The following is an 8,692-nucleotide window of genomic DNA, read 5'->3' as shown; positions in this document are numbered from 1 at the left end:
AACATTATAGCTGGAGTAACTTCAAGTAGATGTCTATTTTTCCTTTCGGCAACTCCATTTTTTTGAGGTGTATAAACACAAGAACTCTGATGGATTTTGCCTTTTTCATTTAAAAACTCACCAAGGATTTTGTTAAAATATTCTCTACCATTATCAGTTCTCAAAATCTGAATACGGCTATCAAATTGAGTTTCAACCATTTTGTAAAAAATTTTGAAAGTGTTTTCAGCCTCAGATTTATCCTTTAAAAGGTATATCCACGTGTTTCTAGTGTGATCATCAATAAAGGTAATGAACCAGCGAGTGTTGGTTAAAGATTTTACACGAGATGGCCCCCAAATATCACTACGAATTAAAGCAAAAGGTTTAGAAGGTGTATATTTCAAAGTAGGAAAATGAGACCTTTTATGTTTTGCCAATTGACAGATTTCACATTGCAAAAAATCAATATTCTTATTATGAAACATAGAGGGAAACAAATGCTTTAAATAACCAAAACTTGGATGTCCCAAATGAAAATGCCACAACATAATGTCATCAGATACGGAAAATAAACTAGAACAAAGAGGTTTATGAATTTGTTTACTCAAGGTGGTCTCGGATGTGAAGTAGTAGAGCCCTCCATTTTCTTCAGCACTGCCAATCATCTTCCCCGAACTTAGATCCTGAAAATTACAACCAGAAGGAATAAAAGTGAGTTTGCATTGTGAATCAGTTGTCAATTTATGAACGGATAAGAGGTTATAGGCAAGTTTAGGAACATGGAGAACATTAGAAAGAGTAATGGATGGTGATAAAATAATTGAACCTTTCCCAGCGATGGCTGAAATAGATCCATCTGCAATTTTCACTTTTTCATGACCAGAACAAGGATAATATGTATGGAAAAGATATGATGAGTCAGTCATGTGGTTTGTAGCACCAGAATCTAAAATCCAAGGATTGGAGTTTTCTAAGGTTGTTTTAAGGGCTGCTACATGAATACCTTTTTTAGCTAAGGTTGATGTTGATTGATGAGAGGACCACATCTTAAGCATTTGCTCTAAATATCCTTTAGTGAAAGAAGACTGATCTTGAGTTGATGAAGAGGCTCTAGGGCTGCTTGGCTGAGACTTGGGTGCCGTGGACTGAGAGGCTTGAAAGGCACCCTTGTTGTTGTTGTTGAAGGGCTGTGGAAGATCATCAGGTTTGCCGTGAAGCTTCCAGCACTTTGCTTTGATGTGCCCTATCTTTTTGCAGTACTCACAAGTTGGAGCATTGTTGTTGTAGCGGCCAGAGGAATTTCTTGGGTTCCGGTTGTTGTTGTTGTTGTTATTGTTGTTGTTGTAATTAGGCTTGGAAGACACCATTGCACTCGTTTCTTAATGTGTTGGTGCAGCCTCATTCTTTCCGGATCCCAGCATGACTTGGCGACGAGTTTCCTCTCTCCGGACTTCCGAAAAAACCTCCCGGGTTCTTGGGAGAGGGTCTCGGCCAAGAATCCTTCCTCTGACTTCATCAAGATCTGCATTCAAGCCAACCAAAAATTTAAAAACTCTTCCTTTCTCCACGAGCTTCTGGTACAAGGCGCTGTCCTTTGGGCAGCTCCACTCGTGGTTGCAATAAAGGTCTTCCTCTTGCCAAAGCATCTTCAGGTCGGTGTAGTACTTTGTCACTGACTTCTCGCCTTGTCTAGCCTTGCTCAATTGAGTTTCTATCTCAAAGAGTGTGCCAGCATTGCCAAGATCAGAGTACGCCTCTCTAACCGCCGTCCAGATGTCACTTGCTGTAGGAAGAAAAAGATACGTCCTCCCTAGACCTGCATCCATAGAATTAATGAGCCATGACATAATCATGGAATTTTCAGCCTCCCAAACGCCATATTTGGCTGCATCTTCCTTCACGTCTGGTTTGGTTGTGATTCCAGACAAATAGCCAAATTTGCCTCTCCCTTGAACGAAGATTTTACTGATTGAGACCACTCCATGAAATTACTCCCATTCAATTTATGGGAAGTGATGGAATGAGAAGAATTGTCAGCTGAGATAATAGGATTAATCCCAGGTTGAGAAGAAGAAGAATTTCCAGTAAAACTGGTATTATTGGACTCGGCCATGGTGTATGATCACGAGTACCTATATGTGTTTTAGGGTTTTGTGTAGCTCTGATACCATAAAAGTAAAACAGAGATAAAGAGATGTGCGGAAAATGATATTTCTCATTAGCATCAGACGTGTATTTATACACATTACAAGGAAAGTGAAATAAACAAATAAGGAAACCTAATCCTACTATACAAGGAAACAAATAATCAGCTGTTGACAACTAAGGACAGCTAAGAAAAACGTGTACCGCTAAGGGAATTAATCCCACACACTAATCAGCTCTAACTAACAAGGAGAAAAATAAAGCCCATCTAACAATCAACCTAATGGGCCTTTTAACAATGTTACACGTTAATTAGACTATTCTGGAGAGTATACACGGAATTAACATAATACTTTAACACACACATCTTCTTTGAGTCAAGTGGGAGTTTGTTGTCAATGGTGCCCACAGGAAGTGTTGTAATCTTTATATTGTACATTTGATGTAATAAAGTCTCACGAAGTCTCTTGCTTGTAATTGCTTATTCATTAATAAAAAGTTGAAACGTTCATTCATTCTTCCGTGTCTGTTTGAAGCTTTATGATAAAACATTAGTCTTTAGTCCATAAACAAACTAAACAACTTAAGAAGAGACAAATGTAGATTTGCATGAACAAACTCTTCGTAGTTTGCTTAAACTGATATATTCGCAATCTGAGGGTCTCGGCCCGGGGAGGGAGCGGCCGTTAGGGGCCTGTCCTCCCTTGTTCCTCCTCTTTTGAGGGTCGGGGCGATCTCCGTCTTGATCGTCGAGATGGTGACCGCTTTGCCCCTCAGACTTCCGGTTGTCTCAGCCGTCTCGGTAGTCCTCAATCCCCATTTGACCCGGTTGAATGCTTGAGCCCACTTGCCAAGTTAAAGCTCAACAAGTTAGCTCGGATCAAGAGCCAAGGCGGCAAAAAATCCGAGACTCCTATCAAAGGGGTAGGCGGAATTTTGTGATTGAGAGCTTCTCTCTCTAGCGTGGCCGCCCCTCTCTCCTTCTCTCTCTAAGTTCTTTTCGATTTTTTTTTGGCACCTAGGTCCTCATTTGACCTAGCGAGTTTAGTTCTTCGACTTTGAGACTTGTTCTTAAGTCGTAGTATTTAAAAGTGCCCACACACTAATTCCTATTTTTCTCGAGTGATTATAGTGATAGTAACTTTCGTGGTTGCTCGAGTTGGCGAGGAAAGAAGAGAGACGTGCTGCGAGGGAGACGAACGTTTTCAACCTTCCGAAGGCTCATCAACGTTCAAGCTTCTAAAAAGGTTAGTAATCTTTAATGCTCATAATAGTTTATATTTACATGTGCTTGCTCTTTGTCTAGGTTAGTAAAATCGTTTTACTTGTCAAAAGAAAATTTTTAAAATTCCACCGCTTACGAAGCGTTAAACTTTTTCTTAAACCCTAGATCAATTCCAACAAAAGTCGGGGTCGGAGTCGCCTCGGGCGGATCTATCCTCGACGTCGTAGCCGAGAAGGTCGGCGATATGCGTGCCGTCGAAGCCGGGGCGGTCTAGGAGCTCGGTGAGCCTTCGAGCCGTGTTCTCTCGGAGCTCGGCCTCGGGGTCATTCGCCGGGTCTTGGGGCTGGCTCTCATTGTCACGAGGTTGCCCTCCTAGACGATGCGCGAGGCTTTGGAGGCCGTATCTCGAGCCCATCACTCGAGTGCCTGCGGAGGTAGCAGGAATTTGACTCATCTCTCGAGAGTCGTAGAGGTAGCAGGAAAAATGATTGGAAGGGAGAGCGTCGCCAAGGTCGGGAGGTCCCCTCCTTCTAGCGCCAAAATTTTGTCACTCATTTTCGGACAACGATTTAGGAGCCCCAAACGGTTCGACCCAAGGCCGGACCAAGTGATCGCGTTCGGGCTCAAGTTTTCCGGACTTGGTATCCCAAGTCGTCCCTTAGCTGTTGTTGATGCTCGTCTCGTCTTAACACCTGATAAGTGGAAAATAGAGTGTGAACTACAAAGGAGAAATAGAGGGGGTGCCTCTGTTTACCTCTCCGACGCTCTACATTAGTAGGATTGAGGTGGGTAAAAGAGGTTAGGTGTTTAGAGAGCCGAGACTTGAGAGAAACGAGTGAGTTATGAGTTCAGCAGCGTTTCAGTACTCAAATTCGGATTAACTGTCTCGAGGGGTCGAGCCTCATATTTATAGGCGACCAAGAGACATTTTGAAGGCCCCTTGGCTGAGTGAAGTTGAGTCGGCCATTGGCTGAATGAGACTTGATCGGCCAATGGCCGAGCGAGAAGCTTGGGCCGGATGAGGTTCACTCGGCCATTGGCCGAGTGAAATGCTTGGGCCGAATGAGGTTGACTCGGCCCTCGGCCGAGTGAGGCGGTTGGGCCGGATGAGATTCACTCGGCCATTGGCCGAGTGAACTGCTTGGGCCGGATGAGCTTGACTCGGCCCTCGGCCGAGTGAGACACTTGGGCCGGAGGAGATTCACTCGGCCATTGGCCGAGTGAACTACTGGGGCCGGACGAAACTCACTCAGCCCTCGGCCCTCGACCGACTCGAATTATCTAATCATATTAAAAACTCGAGTGTTTCTAAGCTACCCTTAAAAACAATTAAGTTTCGATATAACTTAGTGATTAGTAGTATCGTGACATCTAGTCTTGATTATCCTCATAGCAATCCTTCACAGAAAAAGCTTCCAGCGAGGAGGGAAGACATAGTCTTTTATTAACCGCCAAGCTTAGCCTCTTATCGGTTTGGTGACAAAACTTCTCCGATCCGTTTAACTCATTTATTAAAAATTATCATAATCATATTAGATAAGTTACATATAATAAATGAAAGCCCATGATAACTCATAAAACAATTTTTCAAGATGTATCATACATGGCAAAGCAATTAATTAAACAAGCATGACAAAGCATATATGGTTTTGATTCGGATTGATCGTATCCTAATTGATTCTTGTAAATCTAACTTCATGAACTCAATCACATTAGTTCATGGATTCTTGTTGAGCACGTTCTATGTCTCAAGTGAAAAATAAATCAACGTCAAAGATTATTTATTTTTCATAGTTGTCAAAAAATAATTTAATGATTAAGGCCCAATACAATTGGCCTTTGAAAAATAGATCGATGTCCTTGATAATTTATTTTTCATGTTTTAAATAAAATTTATTAGGGCCCAGCCCATATAATTAATTTAAATAAAACAACAAAATATTATTTTTTTTTTTATTTTTTTTATAAAAATCGGTTCGGGCCTCTTGGGCCCAACCGGGCTAACGGGGTTTGACCCGGTTGAATGCTTGAGCCCACTTGCCAAGTTAGAGCTCAACAAGTTAGCTCGGATCAAGAGCCAAGGGGGGAAAAAATCCGAGACTCCTATCAAAGGGGTAGGCGGAATTTTGTGACAAGGATGTCACAAAATCTGTCTTCTTCGTCAAAGGTGGATCTCTGGAACTTCGATGGGTCTGTGCTTTGGATCATCATCTCATCTCGCAGTGGGTAGTCAGCCCTCTGAATTTTACGACAATAGTATTAAAATAAGTATTTTAAATAAAATTACAAAAGTCCTATATCCGTTGAATTTCAGGTTTAACAATAATTCTGGAAAAGCGAGAATAAAAAATCTACGATCAACCACGAATCACAATTACAATATCATATCATACTGACTTGAATGAATAATAACATATCATAATATAAATTCATATAAACCATATTAAAATTAATTACTAGAACTAATCGATTAATTAAGTAATCAACTAGCTCTGATAACACTTGTTGGTGATTAATGCACCTTAAATAACCAATTAAATGCGAAAAAGAATAATTACACTAACAAGAGCTAATTATTAACATGGCTATTAAACAAGATCTAGATTAATTAATTAATCATAAGAAACTTCATCAAGCAACCATATCAGATAAAAGACGAGTTTAAGAAAACTTATAGTTTTTGGCTCACGAACCGAAAGCTTTCACAATCCGTCTTCTTCTTGAACGTACAAGCCTCCACACGATCAGATTTGGAACTCCTCCTTCAAGGACTCGATTTGATGACACCAAAGTCTTCCGAAACGTAATCTTCGAAGAAGATAAGACAAAAGAGTGGGCTTCGTTATATCCCACTAGATCCGGAAACGGGGTGTTTCTGATCTTTCTCTCTTATTTCAAAGAAACGAATAGAAGCAATTCCGAGGGAAAGGAGTAGAGGAGTTAGGTCGGCACACTCACGGGAGAGAGGCCACGAAATTCCTTGGCAATTATGTGTTGTCAATGGTGCCCACAAGAAGAGTTGTAGTCTTTATTTTATACATTTGATGTAATAAAGTCTCACGAAGACTCTTGCTTGTGATTGGTTATTCATTAATAAAAAGTTGAAACGTTCATTCATTCTTCCTTGTCTGTTTGAAGCTTTATGATAAAACATTAGTCTTTTTAGTCCATAAACAAACTAAACAACTTACGAAGAGACAAATGTAGATTTGCATAAACAAACTCTTCATAGTTTGCTTAAAACGATATATTCGCAATCTAAGGGTCAAAGGACTATTGACCTCAGTGCGATTGTTAGGAGAATCTATGATGCCTAGTTATGGGGCATTGAGAGTTGGAGACTCTATAGTTCTTCTAGGTATCTTCCGAAGATACTGAATTGACTAGTGCACTTCTAGAGACAAAATAAGAACAAACCATTTAACCTCTTTTGTCTCGAAGTCACTACGTATGAATTGCATCGTGCTTACCTTAATCCTGAAATGAGACATGCCATTTCACAGCTTACGTATTCTCATTTGAGAAAGTCAGAGTTCGGACTCACTATGTGATTCTGAACAGGGCCTATTGATGAAGTATTAAGTTGTGACAATGTCATTAGTAACTTTGTGAAGTTCTCATAGATATGGAATTCATGTACAAGATTGCTGAAATGCAATGTATATCACCTTATGCTTTGTTCCTTGGAATGTGAATAAATGAACTGACCAGTGTCCAAAATTGAGTCCTGACTCTTCTGGATGAAACAATGTGACTTGTTAGCTCCTTGTCAATACATTGTTTCTAACTTATTCACAAGCGACAAAGGAGTTGAGGAAATAACAGCTAGAAGGGTAAAATGGTAATTTCGTAAATCCCGACTTGTTGATGATATTCATGAAGGGTAAACATAGATAATATTCAGTGGATCCGCTCATCATAATTTGATTGAATTATTGAGTAGAAAATAAATGTTGTCAATGGTGCCCACAAGAAGAGTTGTAGTTTTTATTTTGTACATTTGATGTAATAAAGTCTCATGAAGACTCTTGCTTGTAATTGCTTATTCATTAATAAAAAGTTGAAACGTTCATTCAGTCCTCCTTGTCTGTTTGAAGCTTTATGATAAAACATTAGTCTTTAGTCCATAAACAAACCTAACAACTTACGAAGACACAAATGTAGATTTGCATGAACAAACTCTTTGTAGTTTGCTTAAAACGATACATTCGCAATCTAAGGGTCAAATGACTATTGACCTCAGTATGATTGTTAGAAGAATCTATGATGTCTGGTTATGAGGCATTGAGAGTTGGAGACTCTATAGTTCTTCTAGGTATCTTCCGAAGGTACTGAATTGACCAGTGCACCTCTAGAGACAAGATAAGAACAAACCATTTAACCTCTTATGTCTCGAAGTCACTACGTATGAATTGCATCGTGCTTACCTTAATCCTAAAATGAGACATGCCATTTCACACCTTATGTATTCTCATTTGAGAAAGTCAGAGTTCGGACTCACTATGTGATTCCGAACAAGGCCTATTGGTGAAATACTAAGTTGTGAGAATGACATGAGTCACTTTGTGGAGTTCTCATACATATGAAATTCATGTACAAGATTGCTGAAATGCAATGTATATCACCTCATGCTTTGTTCCTTGGAATGTGAATAAATGAACTGGCCAGTGTCCAAATTGAGTCTTGACTCTTTTGGATGAAACAATGTGAATTGTTAGCTCATCGTCAATACATTGTTTCTAACTTATTCACAAGCCACAAAGGAGTTGAGGAAATAACAGCTAGAAGGGTAAAATGGTAATTTTGTAAATCCCAACTAGCTGATGATATTTGTTGTCGCTGTTTTTCGGACAACGATGTAGGAGTCGCAGACGGTCAGACCCAAGGCCGGACCAAGTGGTCTCGCCTCGACTCGAACGTGTCGGACTTGGTATCCCAAGTCGTCCCTTCGAGAATTTAGCCTTCGGCGGAGATCCTCCCCTCGGGAGTTTCTCTGCGCCGTCAAGCGCTCTCTAAGGTCCACGCTTGGTGCGTGACGAGGCGAGGTCGCCCTTGGTTGGGTCGTCCGGCGGGCGCTTCGGCTATCGGCTCCATCGTCGACCAGAGTCGCTCTCTCCTCGGCGAGGGGCCGTGTTCGGCCACCTCTTGAAACAGAGGGGGCGAGTCCCCGGGACTGTGACCGTGCCTGTTGTCGCGCCGGGTACAAAGGATCGGCCAACACACCATCGGCCCTCTCGGGTCGCGCTTGAGCGAGGCTAGGGGTGGCCTCATCGGTCCTCGACTCCTCCACGTATTCGGGGTCGGAGTAACCTTGAGCAGATCGATCCTCGACGTCGTAGG

The 8,692-nt window shown here is 41.2% G+C and overlaps 1 pseudogene; it reads right to left on the bottom strand.

Moving 5' to 3' along the window:
- Positions 1–1,361: 1,361 nt before the first annotated feature.
- Positions 1,362–2,095, bottom strand: LOC149383400 (uncharacterized; annotated as a pseudogene).
- Positions 2,096–8,692: the final 6,597 nt, after the last annotated feature.

The sequence above is a fragment of the Urtica dioica genome, chromosome 10 (assembly GCF_054948205.1).
Source record: "Urtica dioica subsp. dioica isolate 48M chromosome 10, U.dioica_male_clone48M_v1_H2, whole genome shotgun sequence".
In the NCBI taxonomy this organism is placed as follows: domain Eukaryota; kingdom Viridiplantae; phylum Streptophyta; class Magnoliopsida; order Rosales; family Urticaceae; genus Urtica; species Urtica dioica.
Note: the sequence above shows the minus strand (reverse complement) of the source record. Positions and strands in the feature narration are given on the sequence as shown.